At 33.9% G+C, this 20,828-nt stretch overlaps 1 protein-coding gene across 2 annotated transcripts in view; it reads left to right on the forward strand.

Moving 5' to 3' along the window:
• The first annotated feature begins 224 nt into the window (after positions 1-224).
• Positions 225-20,828, forward strand: part of LOC127636628 (myocyte-specific enhancer factor 2C-like) — a 54,389-nt gene continuing 33,785 nt past the window's right edge. For both annotated transcript variants that reach the window (XM_052117283.1, XM_052117284.1), the window contains exons 1-2: positions 225-472; positions 5,479-5,601. The gene's annotated coding sequence lies outside the window, so the exon portion shown is untranslated. The remainder of the gene's footprint in view (positions 473-5,478; positions 5,602-20,828) is intronic.

The raw sequence follows: 20,828 nt of genomic DNA on the forward strand, positions 1-20,828 counted from the left end.
GTGCCAAGGCCAACAGAGGCCTGCATGTCAGTGATACTTTAATCTAAATATACACCCTACTGACAGGAACAGGTGAAAGGGGCCCTGCCAGACACTTGCATTGAATGATCATGCATACAGTGTGGGTCATACTGACATGTGTGTGTGTGTGTGTGTGTGTGTGTGTGTGTGTGTGTGTGTGTCTATGTGTGAGTGTTTATGTCCTTGTTGGGTGTGGTTGGGGCTAGGATGCCATCTCCCCTTCACTGTGGATCAGGATCTGAACTATACGCAACCCAATTTTGGGTTTCTCTTCAAAGCCAGCTGGTCTGGCTTAATTTCTTGTTCTTAAACTTTGTTTTAAATAATTTACAGTTAATTTTCCTCTCTCTTTTCTTTTTCTTATTTTTTTATTTGATTTATTTTCTACAAAGACTGGCCCACAGCAGGTGCTGGAGGGTAGACTTCCTGGAGAAGAAAGTTAACTGGACTGGTAAGTGCCCAAAGTGTCAGCCAATTCAAGAAATGGTTGCTGGACTTTGGCAAAACAAAAATGTGGCATGTCTGTAGCGAACAGAAGTCAATAAAGAGTGTGCGCTAGTGTGGCACGGTGTTTCAATGCATCTTATTTGGGGAATGCGGACCTGAGAATAGAAGTAGAGAGATACAAATTTAGAGAGGTGAGCTTTTTTTCAGGACACGGTTCGGCTTCGTAATAGATATGTTTGTCTCAGAGATTAATGCGTTGAGCGGGTTGCCGTTGGCTAATATTGTGTCAAGCTTGTTTACGACACCTTTTATGACAAAAAGAACTTGGTGTACAACTTTGACATGTCGACTGTGGCTTTCTTTGTTGGATAGGTTGGGGACTTGATCACACTGCAACAGTGGGGTTCAAAAGTCTGAGCCCACATTGACAATCTGGGATTCAAAATCGAATTTAAGTCTGCAAGAAAGCAAAATAAGAATAATAAAAAATAAATAAAAATACAAAAAAAAGATCAACAAAGAAAAGTTTTGATGTAAAATAAAGAAGAAATATTTGAGATTATGCACTATTTGAACATTTGTGTCATGAATCATGATGTTTTGCACAAACTTATGGATTTCATACCAGCTCGAGTGCATGCAAAAGCATTAAGAAATTACTAAAAATAAGAAATACAAAACAATTCCCACACTATTTTTTTTTTTTTTACATTTTCAGTCGTTCATGAATACTGATTATGGATTTATTGAAAACATTTTATAGAGATTCCACTCTTGAAGAGCAATTTCTAGCCGATGAAATATATAGAGCCGAGCGTAACTAGAAACCTAACCAAAGAACCTTTATGACTTTTCCTTTTAAAATTCCCTGATTGGTTTACCATAACTGTAGGAACACTATGTCCAGTTTTTAATTGAACTTTTCACTTAAATTATACATCGAATATAATCTGTAATGCAAAGAATATTCCATTAAAACAGTAAAATGCAAAATAGAAGCATTTTCATGAGTGGACTCAGATTTTGAGCTGCTATGTATATATGAAAGTAATTTGTACTTTGGTGTAAATGTTGGTATTAAAAGATAAACATGTGTTAATGTGGATTAAATCAGAATTGAATAAGTATGCACAGCTCCCCAGGTGTTTCTAGTTCATACTGGCTTCAGTTCCCCAGTTCGTTCTCAATGGAGGCCACAGCTGCAGGGAATCCATGAAGGGTGTCTGAGATAATGAAAGGCAAATCAAGGACATTTGAGGTGCCCAAAAAACCACTGATTCCTTCCCACAAGCACTGTAGCATTATCCCCTTATGGCTTCAATTTAAAAACATGGCATATTGTTAATGCTCTCCTGATTTTTTTTAAGTGTGAGCATTTGCTTCTGTGTTTAAACCATTTAGATTCTCTGATTGGCCTGTTGGTGGGTGCCTCAAAAAGCTGAACGTGTTTGAAGAGGAAAAGCAAACTGACCCACTTTTACAATGTTGAATGTCAATGCAGCAAGATTTGCATGTTCAGATTCGCTAAAGCCATTCAGGTTCTGCTGTATGAGTTTGTGTTTTAAACATATTTTACTAGTGATGTTATATTGTGAATCCTATTTTTGTTATTTTGTATTCTGATAGACGGCACAACATTTCCTTTATTTGTATCCCAGCTAACAGGGAATGTTCCAACTTTGACTAACAATATTTAAAGGTTTGGAACATATGTTGTAAATAAAATGTTAATGGAACATCCTTATAACATTATTAAGCATAAATAGTGTTCTAATAACATTAAGAAAACTGGACATTTTTATGTTCCCACAACCACAATGAAACGTTTGGAAAATGTTTTAAGAACATACATTTGCTAGCTGGGATGTTGCTTTGGATAAAAGTGGCTGCTAAATTAATAAACGTAATGTAACTAGAGATCGGCCGCGCAGACACTAATATCTATAGACCTTATTCACAGCAGCACCATCTTTAATGTGAATGATAACGAGGCTGTGAGGGATATGTACAGTCTCTTCAATGGGTTGTACTGCAGTTGAATGTGTTTTTGGATCGTTACGCAGACATAAAACTAAAGACAACATGAGTTGTGGAAAATCAGATGTGATCTAGGAGCTTTATACAGCTTTATACCGTTCGTGTCAGTGAAGAGATTGTATTGGTCCCTAACAGCCTCATTTTCATTCTCATTAAAAATCAAAGATCACCATCTACTTTAAATAAAGTCTATTCAATGATTATATATATATAAAATATATATATATATATTTTAGTATTATGCAATGTTATAATGATAGCAAATGAGACATTTATAAAATAGCTGAAATTAAATGAACACTTCAATAATATTTTAAAACACATTTCTGCCTTTAAACCCTCCAAAAATTGTCCACATTCACTTCCATTGCAAATGCCTCACTGTAACCTCAATTTTTGCTTTTTTTAAAGAAAAGGAGGGGCAAGTTGAGTTATTTATTATTATTTTTATGGTGCATCATCATCATGCTACAAATGCTGTCGATTGAGCTGAACTTTTACTGAACCTGGAGAAAAAAATACAATTAAATCCTGCCTGGAAGATAGGACAGACGACTTCTTTCTAAAAACGGTACCACACATTTTCCAAAATACCATGTTATCGCTTACTAAATTACAAAATAAATCAATTACTTATTTAACATAACTTCAGAAACATTCACTCAACAATATATATATATATATATATATATAAATATCTTACTCTTATAATAGATTTGTTTTGGGTAAAGTCACAATTTATGTGTCTTTTATTGATGCTTTATTTTTGTTTGTGTGTGTGAGCTTGTCATGCAACCTAGTAAGTGATACAGCTTAACATAATGCAGTAAAATATAACATTATTTGGGATGATAACGTAGTGTAAAATGATAAACTAGGCTCCAGTAATTCCTATTTATCTAAAGCAAACCTGTAAGATTAGGTAACAGGTTATGTAACACTTTCAGTGTTGACATGCCTGTAAGGTTTAGAGACGTTAGGATAACAATATCTGATATTTCGTCATGTGAGCCACATAATGCGGGATGATTTGAAGAGAGTTTCACACGCTAGCAGTCCCCCAATGAAACAGAGTATGAGCTACAACAATAGAGAGCATGTTTTTCTGTATTTAGGTTTATACATCATGGATAACAGGTGTCTAGCCGTGGGCAGTTCACTCAGTGACACATGTAAAAGACCAAATAAGTCTAGAATGGGGTTAGAGCTCATGTAATTTATTTGATGTCCAGCTTATTGTCGTGACCAATCTTCCAGTAAAATTAATATTTTTTAAAACTAATTTTAACTAAATGTTTTGAGTTAAGTTTTTTTGTATTACAGGAACAGTTTGTCCAAAAATTTTAATTCTGCAATCATTTACTCACCCTCACGCTGTTCCAAACCTGTATGACTTGTGCACTATATTTCAAGTATTCCGAAGCCATATGATAACTTTGTGTAAGGAATAGACCAAAATGTATTCACCAACAATCTTCTCGGCTGTAGTTCTCAAAACTCCTTTCATTGGCATGTCAAGACGTGCCGCACCAGGTTTGACGTCACTTACAACAAAAGGCACTGATATTTGGATGTGTCATAGTCTAACTCAGGGTGCAAAGTTTGATAAGATAACAGGGTACGTAAATGATGGCAGAATTGATATTTTTGGATGAACTATTCCTTTAAATGTTCCCTATATTTGACACACACAATGGTAAAAAAAAAAATCTTTGCAATAGATAAAAGGACTCTTTAATGACAGGTGAATAAATTAACAAATAAAGATGACCTCGAACCATTCACAGTGTCTATAAAAGTTCAAGTACAGATCTATCTTTTTAACACAAACCTGTTATTTGCTTTAAAACAAAACTTGGTTTCTCAGGGAAAGCTGTGCTATAAGACAGACTGTTTATTTAATCTTTAGACTGGGGACTTGCTCACTTTCTTTCTGTCTCTCTCTCTATCTCTCTCTGTCCTTTGGAGATTTAGTGACCGACAGCAGGTTAAATGTGTGTTGAATTATAAACATTGTTTCTTTTTATCTACCAATCATCACAATAGTAGAAAAAAACTTCTAGAAAGTCTCAGAAATGCTTTGGATCTTAGAATACAGAAACACAATACCAAAATCCCACTAATCTCCACAAATACTTCAGACACTTTAAAAACACAGTAAGTTTAAACTCAGTGTGTTATACTAAAGTTCACATTGAGGTTTTACCCTTACCCGCAGTTGGCAGTACTAGGGGAAATTCTTAAATGAAAAACATACCCCCGAGAGCGTCCATGGTCCTTTGTGAGTGTCAGCATCAGAGCTCTGCCAGGGGAAAGGTTAGAGAGGTAAAGAGTTGTCAGTGTTCTGTGTCTATTTAAACACTCACAGTTTTCCTTCAACAGAATGGCTAAACACTATTTCTGCTTTTCCCCTCTGCTGTTCAGTTATCGAAATGAACTAAATGAAACTTAAAAAAAAAAACTTTATTACACTCAATCTTACCCAAATGAAAAAATACACAAGCACCCTGATCAGGCGGTTAAAGTTATTGAAAAGGGACATGGCAAATTTGCTGTGAACTGCAATACCTAAACCCGCCACTAGCTGTCAGTAATTAGTCAAGTCATTTAAATTTGTACAGCGATTTTCACAACAGAAAAGCAGTTTTACAAAAGTTATGCTGTAATGTCTGTGATGTCTTAAAGTCCTATAGATCATGCTTGCTTATTTATCTTAAGGCCAAAACTCCATAAGATGTTTATTAATGGACAAATATTTTTCCCTCTGGCTATTCAGCATATATAGGCCTATAATGCCAATATCAGTTATCTATGTGTAATGCAAGTTATAATTGAGGCTTGCAATTTTGAAATATAGGATATTGAATGATATTGATATTGAATGAGTCACAAAACAGCAAGTCTCTAAACTTCACTGAAATGACAACGTGATGTTCATTGATTATCCACCAGACTGATTATTTCATATTCTAGGTGCCAAACGAAGGGCCGGGAAGCCTCAAAAACCCATTTGATGGAGACACAAAAGCACTGAAGTTTCAAAGGGAGAAGACAGTGTCGAGAAAGTTGAGAAAAAAGGTTACGAGGACGTGATTGGTAAGAACTGATTGCATTGACACTTTTCATCACAATTTTGTTTAACAAATGTTTACAAACTTAATAAATGGGGATTGTAACATTTTTATTCATTCATATTTATTTTAGATGTATATGATTTTATATAATTTAAAAAGTATTATAAATCATAAAATATTATATATTATATATTTATTTTCTTGCTAATTAAAATGGGGATTGTAACATATTTTAAATGTTCTATTATTTTATATATTATTATTTGATGTAATTATTATATAATTTAAATAAGATTTTAATATTTATTAAATTGTATGTATAATGCCATTTAAATCTAAGTTAGTAAATGGTGATTGTAAATTTTTAAAGATGTATTATTATTTATTTTATTTATGATACAGTTTTATAATATATATTAGTTTACGTAACTACTGTATTATACAGTCTATGTTATAATAATTGTAAATATATATAATTCTATTCTATTTAAATTTTATCTCAATTATGTTAATATTATAAAATGTTTTATTCATTTATAAATATTTTATTACATTTTATATAATTATTATATTATGATAATGTAATTCATCCTCAGTTTTATCAGTTATATTATTAATCATAAGTGATAATCATAATTTACCACCTTAATAAATGTGGATTGTAAAATTGTTATTAATTCATAACTATTTTATATTTATATGATTTTATATAATTTAAAAAGTATTAATACATATTCAAATATAATACAAAATATTCAATATTTTCTTACTAATTAAAAAATGGAGATTGTCATTTTTAATTATTTTATATATTATTACATAATGTAAATAATAATATTTAATTAACATTTATATATAATTCTATTTAAAATTTTACAAATGTAAGTTTTAAAATATGTATTCTTATTTTATTTATGAAACTATTGTATTATAATATATATTATTTTACGTAATTATATAATTTATATAATAATAATTGCAAATATATAATGCTTTTTCAATTTGAACTAATTTAAGTTAATATTCTAACATTTGTATTAATTTATTAATATTTTATTTATTACATATTATATAATTATTATATTATGCTAATGTATTTCATCATCAATTTGATCATTTATATTGCTCATCAATAATATAATTGATTAAAAGTAATAATCATAATTTAATCATTAGTAGGCCTATAATTTTTTTATTTAATTTAATAAATCAGCTGAGGGATTACATTTTTTACTTTCCTATTTTTCTTTTTCAAACAAGCAGTTTCGGGATTAAATCAGAACTGAAATATAAAAGAACAGTCATTGGCATTGACATTAAAGTATGTCAGTTCAAGTAAGTTCCACTTCAAAACACTGGACAAAATCAACATTGATACCAAGTTTTGTTCAAGACCCTTGAGCTCGAATGTGTATACAAATGTGTACGCGACTAGAACGCTTCGGTGACTAGTTGAACGCGTCGCGTCGCGCGCTTGCAGTGTACACGGGGTGTGCGCTTACTGTACGCGTTTGATCCGCCCCCTTCAGAGAGAGAGAGAGAGAGAGAGAGAGAGAGAGAGAGAGAGAGAGAGAGAGAGAGAGAGAGGGAACGAGAAACACTCATTCTCACCCCTCAATGACGAACAGAAGCTCTGTGTGGATCGCATCAGTGAACTAGACGAGCTCTTCAAACATCACCGTTCTGTACAAGAGGAACTCAGGACATCGTGCTTGTATATTTCAAATTTCGCTTTCACGCTCCAACTTCCATCTCCCCATGTGTCAAACCCATTGAGAAACGCGGAATTCTTGCAATCATTCTCGCACTGACGCGCACATGAGGCGCTTTGACGCGTTTCTGGATTTGTAGTGCGCGTGAGGAGTTCAGGACCTGCGTGTATCAGACTGACTTTTAACGCCCATGCATGCTCTCTGGAAGTGATACACTCATGCATAACAAAGTAAGTAGAAGCGTCACAACTTTATATATTCTTTTAAATAATGTTTGCATGGTTGGATAGAATATAATAGAATAAAATAGAACAGTATAGACGCCTAGTGATTTTTAAAATAGCCCTTTAAATTGAAGAATGAGTTGTGCGTTTGTGGATTTCTGTTTCTAATTTGGTTATTATTATTATTATTTGCTAGATAAAGGGGCTGCGCACTATTTAAACCTATTAGGTAGCCTTAATGTTGTCAAACTAGAGGGATTCAGGCTAAAAACCAAGATAAACAATTTCAAACTGGTGTGATTTTGTTGAATAACCTTCCTATTTATACCCTGCTGTGGTAATTGGAGAGCTGTAAACAAGTTATTTTATATAGCAGTGCTTATTAAAACTAATGGCCCTACAATCAACCTGGAAAATCCATAATGGGGTTCCCAGGGCGAAACAGCAACAATTTTGAACCATGACCATACAGGAATCCTCTCCAGTGGTGGTGCTATTACAATAATGACCAAAGGGCAAAATGTGATCCACTGGGAAAGACTAGTGCTCCTTCCAATACTTAAAAACATTCATCATGTCCTTTTTGTGAATGTCTTTAAGTGTGACGTGTTTTTGTATTGACAGTCTTGCACACACAAATTCTGACATGTCTTGCAGGAACTGCACCCTGGACTCAGTAAGACTAGGAAGAGAGACACTGAGGCTCTAAGAATAGAATTAGACACATTTAAGTTGACCTGAAGTACTTGTCAAAACACAGCACAACACAACACAATACACTGAATCAGAAAACATTGCCATGCTCATAGACTCTACAATGTGTCTCTCTAAATATTGCACACACTGTTTACTGCCATCAGGAAACTTGAAGTGAACTTGAAGTTAGATGGCATTAGTTAATAACTGCGAATGATGACAACTTAACAGCAATAAATAATGACAGCATCAATCAATGTGATTTCATTCACTCAAGCCATGCAGGAAGTCACTTCATGAATTAAAATGAAAGCCTACATTAGGCTTATCTCACTTGGTTATGTTGAATAAATCTATGCATCCAAAGACTCATCAGTTTAAATGCTATTAGAGGCCTACAGATTTTGTAGGTGAATTTAAGTATCTTGTCCTCAAGAACTTTGGCAGTTTGTCATATAAAAGAAGTCCTATCAGTTTGAACAAGACCTGACATGATGGAGGTGAAATTGCGGTATTAACAGCTATTACCAGCATATATAATGACTGAAGTCAGTATAGTCTGTAGGTTATCCTGCTGGGTGGTCTGGGCGCTGGTGGGACCTCCATGACACACTCTTTGGTTTTCTTCATTAGCCACTGAGTGAAATGTAGTGAAACCTCAAAAGTATGCCATCGTCATCATTATCAAAAAAAGTCAGCTGTGCCGATTATACCTTATGAACAAAGGCATTTAAGATTTTCAATGTCAGCGTCTATGAGTTGGGTTTTCTTATGTGTGTAAAAACGAATCTTCGAAAAATAATTGTGATGAATTTATAAACTAATATTTACTGTTTGTGACTTTAATTCTCATTTTAGTGTTCATATATGTTCATTCCTTTGTGCTTTAGTGCATAAAACTCAGTGTTTCTATGTCAAAGTGATACAAAATGATGGAGCAGGTCACATGTGGGTAGTTGACACACATTCACCTTTTTTAAATGAATTTTATGATTTTAGAAAAGATGTAAATGTATAAGAGGAAAGTGTATATCCATGTAATTTAGCTGGTCACTGATTCTTTAAAATTTTGCACCATTTGAATCACCTTTTGGCCTTCACTATTTCTTTTTATATGGCCCTGCAGTGTGACACATGTTTTGAGTGAATAAAATACAAATATTCCATAAAGTAAACAAACGATAATAGAAAAATAAACAAAAAATAAAGAACAAATTAGCAAAATGCTGTTTAAAATAGTTTTAGGCGATATCCACACAAATCCATTTTCATTTGGAAACTTTGTTTTCTGTTTTAACGGTATTGTTTTCCAAAAGTATGCGGTAATTGAGAGCGTTTTCAAAATACTGCGTTTTCGATGGAAGCGGAATTAATGCATTTTAAACGAAAACGTTTTGGTGAAATGTGGCCTCTGGTGATATAGAGTCAGTAGTGTTGGGTAACTTAAAAATAGTAATCCACTACAAATTACTAATTATTTCTCTAAAATGGTAATCATAGAACTTTACTAATTACTTAAATGTAAAAGTAATCACATTACAAATTACTTTACTTTCAAGCTACTTGCTTAAACACTTTTCCGCTCAACAAATTCAAAATAATGTCTATATATTTCTTTCTCGTTCATTGTTACACACGTCAAATATCAGCACTTCTCCTTCACAGGGCCATAATTCATCTATTCTACATAAATAATATATTAGAAATAAGCATAACCCCATAATGTACTTAAAATAATTAAATTAATTGAAAGTCATTAACTGTAATATGTTCAAAACCATTTAAAATGTAATGCATTTCACTACATTCCTGACTAAAAAGTAATTTGATTACAGTAACTAATTACTTTGTAATTGGTCTCACCCACGACCATATAGAGATTATATCTTGGCACCACACAGCTCATGTCAACTTTCTCATATATGAGTTCTCACGCATCATCTCCTTGAAAACATATTTAAATGAAATAAAAACAGTGTGTGTGTGTGTGTGTGTGTGTGTGTGTGTTCATTAGTGTTTGCACTATGCATATTCATCCTCATTTTTAACCCTACATAAATGAATAAGTAAAACCGGTGCTCTCCTGGTCTGTGGCTTTGCTGATTTGGCTCTCAAAGCAGTTGCTTTGGCACAACCCGACTCTCCCGAAAAAAAAAATCCCCTCTGATATCCCCACATAACATGTAATCTATCTTTGTCACTGGTGTAAAATGCTCAATTCACTGTGTTGCATCCTCCAGTGAGAAGCGTTCGCACAGAGACCTCTTTGTACGTCAGACCGTATATAGCGTTAATAAGTGAACCCCCCTTCTCGCCCGACACGTACGTTAGGGGATATTTTTAGCTGATCATGTGTTCATAGTTTAGAGTGAGGTTAGTTAAAGTATTTAAGATCTGACTCCTCTGAGGTAACAGATACCGCATCCACTAGAACACACTGGAATCCTGTCCAGTTATTCCCATCAATAGGATAGTCTACACGTTTTGGCCCTTGCTTCAGTCTGTCCATCATATTTGTGCAGATTCCGTGCTATCTGTGTGGTATCAAGAGTTTGCTACACTTGAGTCTTCAGCTGACCGTTTTAAAACACCGTCATCAGCAAGAATTTCAAGCGAGGTATCTATCAAAGGACAAATGGACATTTTTGACCAGCTGAGGTCTTACTCAAGTCCAGCTGATCAAGGACAGTAGTTTGTGGCCACACAAACTGAACGTAATGAAAAAAGCTTGACTATGACAGCAGAATTTGTGGCAATACTTAATGCATCTTTTATAAAACAGACAGTTCCAATAGGGATGTTGGTCCAATATAGTCTCATGACAACTCGTACAAGATGGAGAAATCGCAACTTGGCTCATACGAAAAGGTACAACTTTTATTCCCATAGAAACCAACCAATCAATAACTGAATTTCAAATCACCTTACATTTTAGCTAGCCTCATATTCTACACTTTTTTTATTGAAAGTAAATATCAGTAAATACATTTGGTTGCTCATTCTGTATTTATTAATGCAATAAAAATGACTGATGAATGTCAGTAAGCTGTAATTCGTGTCCCTCGTTTTGTACCAAACCATGATGTTTTATTTCTTCTTTGGTACACAAGTTATTTTCCCATTAAAGTCATGGTTATTTTTAGATCCTCGGTCAGGAGTTAGACGTTATGGTTAGGTTTAGGGTTTAAACTTTGGAAAAATCACAATATCATTGTTCGTTGGTTCGTTATTTTTGCCTATGGGATTAAAAGTCATACGCTTTTGTATTTCTTGCAATTTCTGTCATCTCGGACCACTGTAGCGACTTAAAAAACAGTAAAAATCTTTGTATTTCGGACGATTTCACCATCTTGCACTATTATTATTATTATTACAACTTTTCATGATGGGAATAAAAGTTGTATGTTTTTGTAATTCTTACGATTTCGCCATCTTTCCTGTACTATTATTACGACTTGTCATGATGGGAGTAAAAGTCGAAGGTTTTTGTGTTTCTCACGATTTTGACAACTTGCACTTTAATTACGACTTGACATGATGGGAGTAAAAGTCGAAAGTTTTTTATTTCTTGCGATTTTGCCATTTCATACTATTATTTTGACTTGTCACGATGGGAGTAAAAGTTGTACGTTTTTGTATTTCTGACGATTTCACCATCTCATCCTATTATTATTAAAACTTCACGATTGGGATAAAAGTTGTATATTTTTGTATTTCTTATGATTTCACAATCTTGTACTATTATTAGGACTTGTCATGAAGGGAGTAAAAGTCATAAGTTTTTGTATTTCTTACGATTTCGCCATCTTGTTCTAGTATTACTACTTATCATGAAGGGAATAAAAGCTGTTCGCTTTTGTATTTTATATGATTTCACTATCTCATACTATTATTACTCATGGTTTCACCATCCCCTACTATTATTAGGACATTATTAGGAGGTTGAATTGCTCAATACACTTTTCCAGTCATGCTAAACAACACAATATTGTAACAGCTACGACACAAAACCTAGCTACTTTATCACCTGGCAGCAAACATAGAGGCCAACTATTAATCGTAGTTTGCATGTCAGGGACTATATCTAAAAGCAAAATGATGTCACTGAGTGAATTTGCTTAATAAAATATAATTGTAATGAAAATGTGTGCCCTTAAGGTTTTTATTATGTTGTTACTCTTTCAGTAAAGCAATAAGGCACTGTAGGCTATGCTATATAAGGGCATTGTTAGCCACGACATGCAGCGCAGTAATATAGCAACAGTCCAGCCAAAAACCTTATTATTTTTGAATGATCTCCATCCTTAAAATTACAGTGACGCAATCCAAGTTTGATTGTAACTCCATGTTTGAGATACATTTTTGTGGCCTGTTTGTTTTTTCAGTCCAGACCAAGTCAAACTAAACTGTGAGCTTCACGTCAGTTTGTGCTTTGAATACTAGTGTCTGAATTTTTCTGCCAGTTCCCCACAATGTCAGTTTACTTTCAAAATGAGTGTGTAGAACGGACTTGTACCTCTTTTATCTATTTAAAGTCATAAAACATGGTCCGTTTCAAGAGATCATAAATTAAATGAAACATTCTTGTTCTATTTTGATGTAATACACAAGAATAAATCGCTCTGAATCTCTGATTTTGTCTCTCGCAATGTAAACAACATTGCCTCAGTTGTGATGAGCCGAGTTCAGCCTCTGCTTTTTGTTGTTTGAGGTAAAAAGTTCAGAATTATATTTTTGGTTCTGCTCAGTTTACACACGTTGTATATTTGGAAAAGGAAGTCTGCATGGGGGAGTTTGAGGGGGGAGTAGACCCTGCCGTCATTCTGGTTTGGTTGTCAATGCTCCCGAGCTTCCACGTCACTTCCTCCCCACGAGATGTTCCCATGCTGCTGTAAACACCCACACCCAGACCTCCAAAACGTCACTGCGATATCAAATCCAGTTGTAATGTGAAAATCTTGTTACAAAAATAGACATTCATTTTTAACCCCTTAGTGAGATTTACATTGTGTAAAATACTGATAGATCAGAGATAAATGGTGATCTATCAATCACCAATCGCCACCTGTTTTCTTTAGGTCACTTGCCTGCTGTTTGAGAGCAAAGTCTGCCCAGCATTCCTTCCTGTATACATGGCCAGTGGCTCAGAGAGCCAAGAGCAAAACATGCAGTCTCCACCAAGAGGCTAGCTCTGATGTCAGAGCCAACCAACTGGCAAAATCTGTTCTTCACATCGGGTAGCCTGAACTAGCACTTAAGGTTATCAATCATTCAGTAGGTCCAACTCTAAGCCATGAACTGCTACAAATAGGGCAAATATGTATTTACTCTTGATAAATAGTAAAGCATCCATCCATCCATCCATCCATCCATCCATTTATTAAAATATATATAATTTATCTATTAAATATATCTTTATTAAAATATATATAATTTATCTATTAAATATATCTTTATTAAAATATATATAATTTATCTATTAAATATATCTTTATTAAAATATATATAATTTGTCTATTAAATATTTATTAAAATATATATAATTTGTCTATTAAATATTTATTAAAATATATATAATTTGTCTATTAAATATATCTTTATTAAAATATATATAATTTATCTATTAAATATATCTTTATTAAAATATATATAATTTATCTATTAAATTTATCTTTATTAAAATATATATAATTTATCTATTAAATTTATCTTTATTAAAATATATATAATTTGTCTATTAAATATTTATTAAAATATATATAATTTGTCTATTAAATATTTATTAAAATATATATAATTTGTCTATTAAATATATCTTTATTAAAATATATATAATTTACCTATTAAATATATCTTTATTAAAATATATATAATTTATCTATTAAATATATCTTTATTAAAATATATATAATTTGTCTATTAAATATTTATTAAAATATATATAATTTGTCTATTAAATATTTATTAAAATATATATAATTTGTCTATTAAATATATCTTTATTAAAATATATATAATTTATCTATTAAATTTATCTTTATTAAAATATATATAATTTAGCTATTAAATTTATCTTTATTAAAATATATATAATTTATCTATTAAATGTATCTTTATTAAAATATATATAATTTATCTATAAATATTTTATTTTTTATTTGTATAGAACTATATTTATTTACAATGACTGAAAGAACCTGGCTGGTTACACTAATAAAAGTAATTTTTAATTGACTGATCAGGTAAAAAATATAATAATAATAATTTGCTTGTTAAAGGTGAAGTGTGCAATTACTGCCACCAAACAGAATTTTTTTAAATAATGACTGTTTTCTGGTTTTTCGAACACTCCCCCCATCTGCCATTGTTTGAAAAACAAACAGGATTATAGATTCAGGGTTGCTACTTATAGGTGTCTCTTAAGCTGGGATAGGAGAAAGTATTTTAACATTGACAATTGTTACAAATAACCATTAAAACAAAAACTGCACATGTTTATTGTTGTTAGATATATATCATTTATTATATTTGTATTATTAGCTAACTAATGGGAACAGACTTAGAACATACACCTATTGAACACAACACTCTTTAATGCTACAAGTGCATTACATTTCAAATAATGAAACCGAAAAGAGAAGTGGCATCTTAGCGTGTGGCTACGGATGGCCACAGAGTTTCAGTTGGCAGTGGGTATCGGTTAGTGGTGTAGCGCAAACACCGCAAACACATTGATAGAATGCAGCTGTGTGACACACATATAAAGCAAGAGGAAGCCATGCAAATGAGCACGACTCTAAGCAATGTGCCAAAATGCTCTCACTGTCATAGTTCTGGGAGGTATTTGCTTGAATAATAGCAGAGAATTATTGGCAATTGCTTGATAGCTGCTGACAGACATTGCTAGCTTAGCTTTCATAATGAGGTCACTGAAAGTCCTGCTTAGAACTGGGACATCATTTCAGATAGACATTGATTATAATTTCAGATAGCCTTTAATAAATATTACATTCACGTTCAAGCTAGCATTATTGTAAAGGGTTCAATGAGATGAGGAAGTGGGAGATGGTGTTTCCAACTCAGGAATGTCACTGTTTATTCAACATAAAACAAAACACGTTCGCATTAAGTGCAACTGTGTAGCTTCCATGACAGCAGGTAACACACAAACAGCTTCGGGTGTCTGTCTCGCTCTCTCTCCATACTCTGAGGTCTGGTCCCTTTTTAGTTCCCCTGTCTATCATTGCGAACACAGGAACAAGCAATTACCAGCAATTCATCTCAGGTGCTAACCCTTACCACTTACTCTCTTCCCAGACGGACGCTCGACCTTGCCCTCGCCTCCACAATTATATACAAACTAGTTTCTCAGTGAAACTTTACGTCAAAAAAACACAGAAACATATTGTTATATCATGTTAAAATGTGATGTTTGAGTTGGTGGGTAATGTTTATTTACTCGCCAGGTTTAGCCCATTTATACTCACATTTAGCCCTTTGCAAGGGTTCATTTTGGACTCTGCTTGCCTGGTTTGCAGTGAGTAATGTTAATTCACTAGCCACATTTTCCCATTTTTTTTACTCGCATTTAGCCCTTTGCTAGGGTTAATTTTGGACTCTGATTGGCTGGTTTGCAGTGAGTAATGTTTATTTACTTTTTTGCCTGTTTTTTTTTTGCCCATTTTTACTCACATTAATCCCTTTGCAAGGGTTAATTTTGGACTCTGCTCAGCTGGTAGCAGTTTGTGAGTAATGTTTATTATTTCCTCGCCATTTATAGTCCAATGTTACTCACATTTAGCCCTTTGTGAGGGTTAATTTTGGACTCTGATTGCCTGGTTTGCAGTGAGTAATGTTTATTTACCCACCATTTCTAGCCCATTTTTACTAACATTTAGCCCTTTGCGAGGGTTAACTTTGGACTGCTTGCAGGGTTTGGATTCTGGTTTACTGCATTCAGTGCAGTAAACCAAAGTCAAAGCTCTCTAATCATGCACTAAGCAGACTAGGCTCACATGGCCCATGGCTCTTCACAGTGCGTCATGAGGAACCAGGGGTTCAGGATAGGGGAATATAGAGGGCGTCTGGGAGCTGGTCTCGTTCTGTGGTACGACTAACCTCAGCTGCTCGTGTGCTCTCATTGAGAGACAGACGCTGTCTCCTCTTTGTCCTTGGGAAGTTTCGAGGTGAGCCGTAAGGGTGGGGTGGAGAGTCACTTGTCCCCATTCTGGCACCCATCCTTGGCTATCACTCTGAGGCTGGTTCCTGAGATTAAGCGAGTAGTATTCGGCTGGTGATGTGATCCTAACATGGCAGCTCCCATGAAGAGGAGCTTCTCCATGTAAAATACCTATATATATATATATATATATATATATATATATATATATGTATGTATTTCAGAAAGGTACATCTACAAAGCTCTGCAATGCAACATACGATGCAGCTGAATAGGATTTTATGATGGCTTGCTATCAAGTCCTGATAGTGGTGGTAAAACTGTCATTTTATCACGGGAAAGCGCAACAGGCCCTCCAAAACTACAAGATTTGTTGTTACTTCCCATTTTCTAAATTGAGTAGCGATTTATGGGAAGAGGCATCATTTATTGTTTTCAATCTGTGATGTCACTTCCTTCCATGAGACTGTCTACGAAGATATTCAGTCATTATGATCCATCGGTGTGTGCTGCTGGGTATTGTTTTTACGAAGAGCCACTTCCTACTTCGAGTCAGATTCAGGCGTCTTGACACATTTTGGGGTCTGCCAACAGCTCTGTTGGTATGCTCTGACTTGCTTTGACAAGTTCTTCTGCTGCTTGGCACGTCTTAAGCAATTCAGATGCCCTGAGAGATGACGATAAGGAAGTCAAACATGGCTCTAATCCCAATTGTGTTAACCAACATTCGCCAAGTTACACCAGAGCCTGATTTAATGCTAGTTTGAGGATCTTCTTTTGTTTATTTTGGCCTTTTTGCAAGACTAAGGCAAGCACCAGCATTACTATTGCTCAAACTTAAAAACCCCCTTCTAAAACCAGCACACCGGTCCAGCCTGACCAGGTTGGGAGACCAGTTAAAACCAGCAAACCCTTTTTGGCTGGTTTAAGCAGTTTTTTTCCATCATTCTCTGGAAGTTGTCCTGGGTCTAATGGCCCCTCAGGAGACTGTCTCTATCATATCTAGTTGTTATCTCAACCCTGCTTTATTTCGGTTGCACCACACCACTCTGCACAGGTTGAGGAGATATCTATCCGGTACTCTTACCCTCAGGAGACGCAGAGAGGCAGATTAACAAAGTGATTTAATGTTGCACATTACTCTCTGCTCCTGGTTTCTTGGCACGGGACTTCACCCCCTCCTGCTCATGTAACACGGCAGCTTCTCCCTTTATCTCTCTGTCACATGGGTAAACACACTCACATCTCTGACCTCTAAGCCATTTTGCCTCAGCATGTCCCGTTTAGTTTCACTAATCTTACCTATCAATTCTCTTTTTAAAATATCCTGAGAGAGAATTTTAGCAACTCTTTTTTGTCAAAAAAGTCTAGAGATACACGACATGCTGAAGAGTCTTTTTTGGGGGGAAAATTAATAACAATGAGTAAATATATATACTTATTATTTTGGATAAGTATTTATAAATTATGTAAGAATTTCCTATTTTATTATTATTATTATTGCATCATGTATTATTGTTATATATATATTTTATTTTATTTATTTACCATTTTCATTATTGTATAAATAATTTTATTAATTAAATATTTTCTTATTATTAATAACATATGGGGATTTTCCCCCCATTTACACAGTATTCTTTCTTTCAGTGCCAAGTTTCAAACATAACGGCTATATTCTCAGACTATATAATAATAATAATAAAATAAATAATAATAATAATAATAATAATAATAATAAATAATCAATTTAAAAATAACAATGATTAAATATATATTTATTGTTTTTGAATAGTACTTATAAATTAAGTAAGAATTTTCTATTTTATTATTATTATTATTGCATTCATTTATTATTGGCAAGGCAAGTTTATTTACAGTTGAAGTCAGAAGTTTACATACACCTTAGCCAAATACATTTAAACTCAGTTTATTCATAATTTTGACATTTAAATCTTAGAAAACTTTCCATGTCTTGGGTCAGTTAGGATCACTACTTTATTTTAAGAATGTGAAATGTCAGAATAACAAATTAGTTAATGAATTATTATTTCAGCTTTTATATATTTCATCACATTCCCAGGGGGTCAGAAGTTTACACACACTTTGTTAGTATTTTGTTATTTGGTAGAATTGCCTTTAAATAGTTTAACTTGGGTCAAATGTTTTGGGTAGTCCTCCACAAACTTCTCTTAATAAGTTGCTGGAATTTTGGCCCATTCCTCCAGACAGAACTGGTGTAACTGAGTCAGGTTTGTGGGCCTCCTTGTTCACACATGCTTTTCCAGTCGGATTGAGGTCAGGCTTTGTGATGACCACTGCAATACCTTGCCTTTGATGTCCTTAAGCCAACAACTTTGGAGGTATGCTTGGTGTCATTGTTCAATTGGAAGACCCTTTTGCTACAAAGCTTTAACTTCCTGGCTGATGTCTTGAGATGTTGCTTCAGTATATCCACATAATTTTCCTTCCCACAACATGATTCTGCCACCCCCATGCTTTACAGTTGGGATGTGTTCTTCGGCTTGCAAGCCTCACCCTTTTTCCTCCAAACATAATGATGGTCATTATGGCTAAACAGTTAAAAACAATTTCATCAGACATTTCTCCAGAAAGTAAGATCTTTCTCGGCATGTGCATTTTTTGGGCAGTTTTGCATCAGTGGCTACTTCATTGCTGAGCAGCCTTTCCGGTTATATCGATATAGGACTTGTTTTACTGTGGATATAGATACTTGTCTTCCTGTTTCCTCCAGCATCTTCACAAGGTCTTTTTTATGTAGCCCTGGGATTGATTTGCTTTTTTCGCACCAAACTATGTTCATCTCTGGGAGACAGAATGTGTCTTCTTGAGTGGTATGATGGCTGCGTTGTCCCATGGGGTTTATACTTGTGTACTATTGTTTGTACAGATAAATGTGGTACCTTCAGGCATTTGGAAATTGCTCCCAAGGATGAACCAGACTTGTGGAGGTCCACATTTTTTTATGAGGTCTTGGCTGATTTCTTTTGATTTTCCCATAATGTCAAGCAAAGAGGAACTGAGTTGGCAGGTAGGTCTTAAAATTAATCCACAAGTACACCTCCAATTCAGTACACCTCCTATCAGAAGCTAATTGTCTAAAGGCTTGACATCATTTTCTGTAATTTTCCAAGCTGCTTAAAGGTACAGTTAACTAAGTGTATGTAAACTTCTGAACCATTGGAATTGAGATATGGTCAATTTAAAGTGAAACAATCTGTCTGTAACAATTGTTGGAAAAATTACTCATGTCATTCACAAAGTAGATGTCCTAAATGACTTGCCAAAACTATAGTTTGCTAATAGGAAATCTGTGGATTGGTTAAAAATTAGTTTTAATGACTTCAACCTAAGTGTATGTAAACTTCTTATTTCAAGTGTGTATAGAAAATGTCATATACAATGGCAATTCAAAGTGTTTTACATACAAATTATGAAGAAAATAAAAGATAAAATACATTTTAAAACCAATTAAGAACAAGAAATAAAAATAAAAGTTATAAAATTAATAAAAGAATGGAACAATTATAAAAATGAATGCAGTGCAATGAAGTGCTCAGTGAATAAATGCACAGCTTATTGTATAGGATATTTTATTGAGTTAATATTTTCTTATTAATAAGAATGATAGTAATAATTAAAAAATGAATATATATTTCTTAGTATTGATATTGTTCTGATTATTTCTGATCATTGATCAATATTGGGAGCCGATCATATCAGGGATTTTTCCCCATTTATACACTTTCCATGCCATGTTTCAAACGTAACTGCTATGTTTTCAAACTATAACTGTATATAAATAATAATAATAATAATATTAATGAAATTAACACATAATTATTATAATAATAATTAAACATAATAATAATAATTATTAAATATATATTTTTATCTATTGTTTTTATTAGTATTTATAAAGCAAATCATATCAGAGGATTTGCCCATCATAATTACTATATATATATACACTCACCTAAAGGATTATTAGGAACACCATACTAATACTGTGTTTGAACCCCTTTCGCCTTCAGAATTGCCTTAATTCTACGTGGCATTGATTCAACAAGGTGCTGAAAGCATTCTTTAGAAATGTTGGCCCATATTGATAGGATAGCATCTTGCAGTTGATGGAGATTTGTGGGATGCACATCCAGGGCACGAAGCTCCCGTTCCACCACATCCCAAAGATGCTCTATTGGGTTGAGATCTGGTGACTGTGGGGGCCATTTTAGTACAGTGAACTCATTGTCATGTTCAAGAAACCAATTTGAAATGATTCGAGCTTTGTGACATGGTGCATTATCCTGCTGGAAGTAGCCATCAGAGGATGGGTACATGGTGGCCATAAAGGGATGGACATGGTCAGAAACAATGCTCAGGTAGGTCGTGGCATTTAAACGATGCCCAATTGGCA

This window comes from Xyrauchen texanus, chromosome 44 (genome assembly GCF_025860055.1).
Source record: "Xyrauchen texanus isolate HMW12.3.18 chromosome 44, RBS_HiC_50CHRs, whole genome shotgun sequence".
Classification (NCBI taxonomy): Eukaryota; Metazoa; Chordata; class Actinopteri; order Cypriniformes; family Catostomidae; genus Xyrauchen; species Xyrauchen texanus.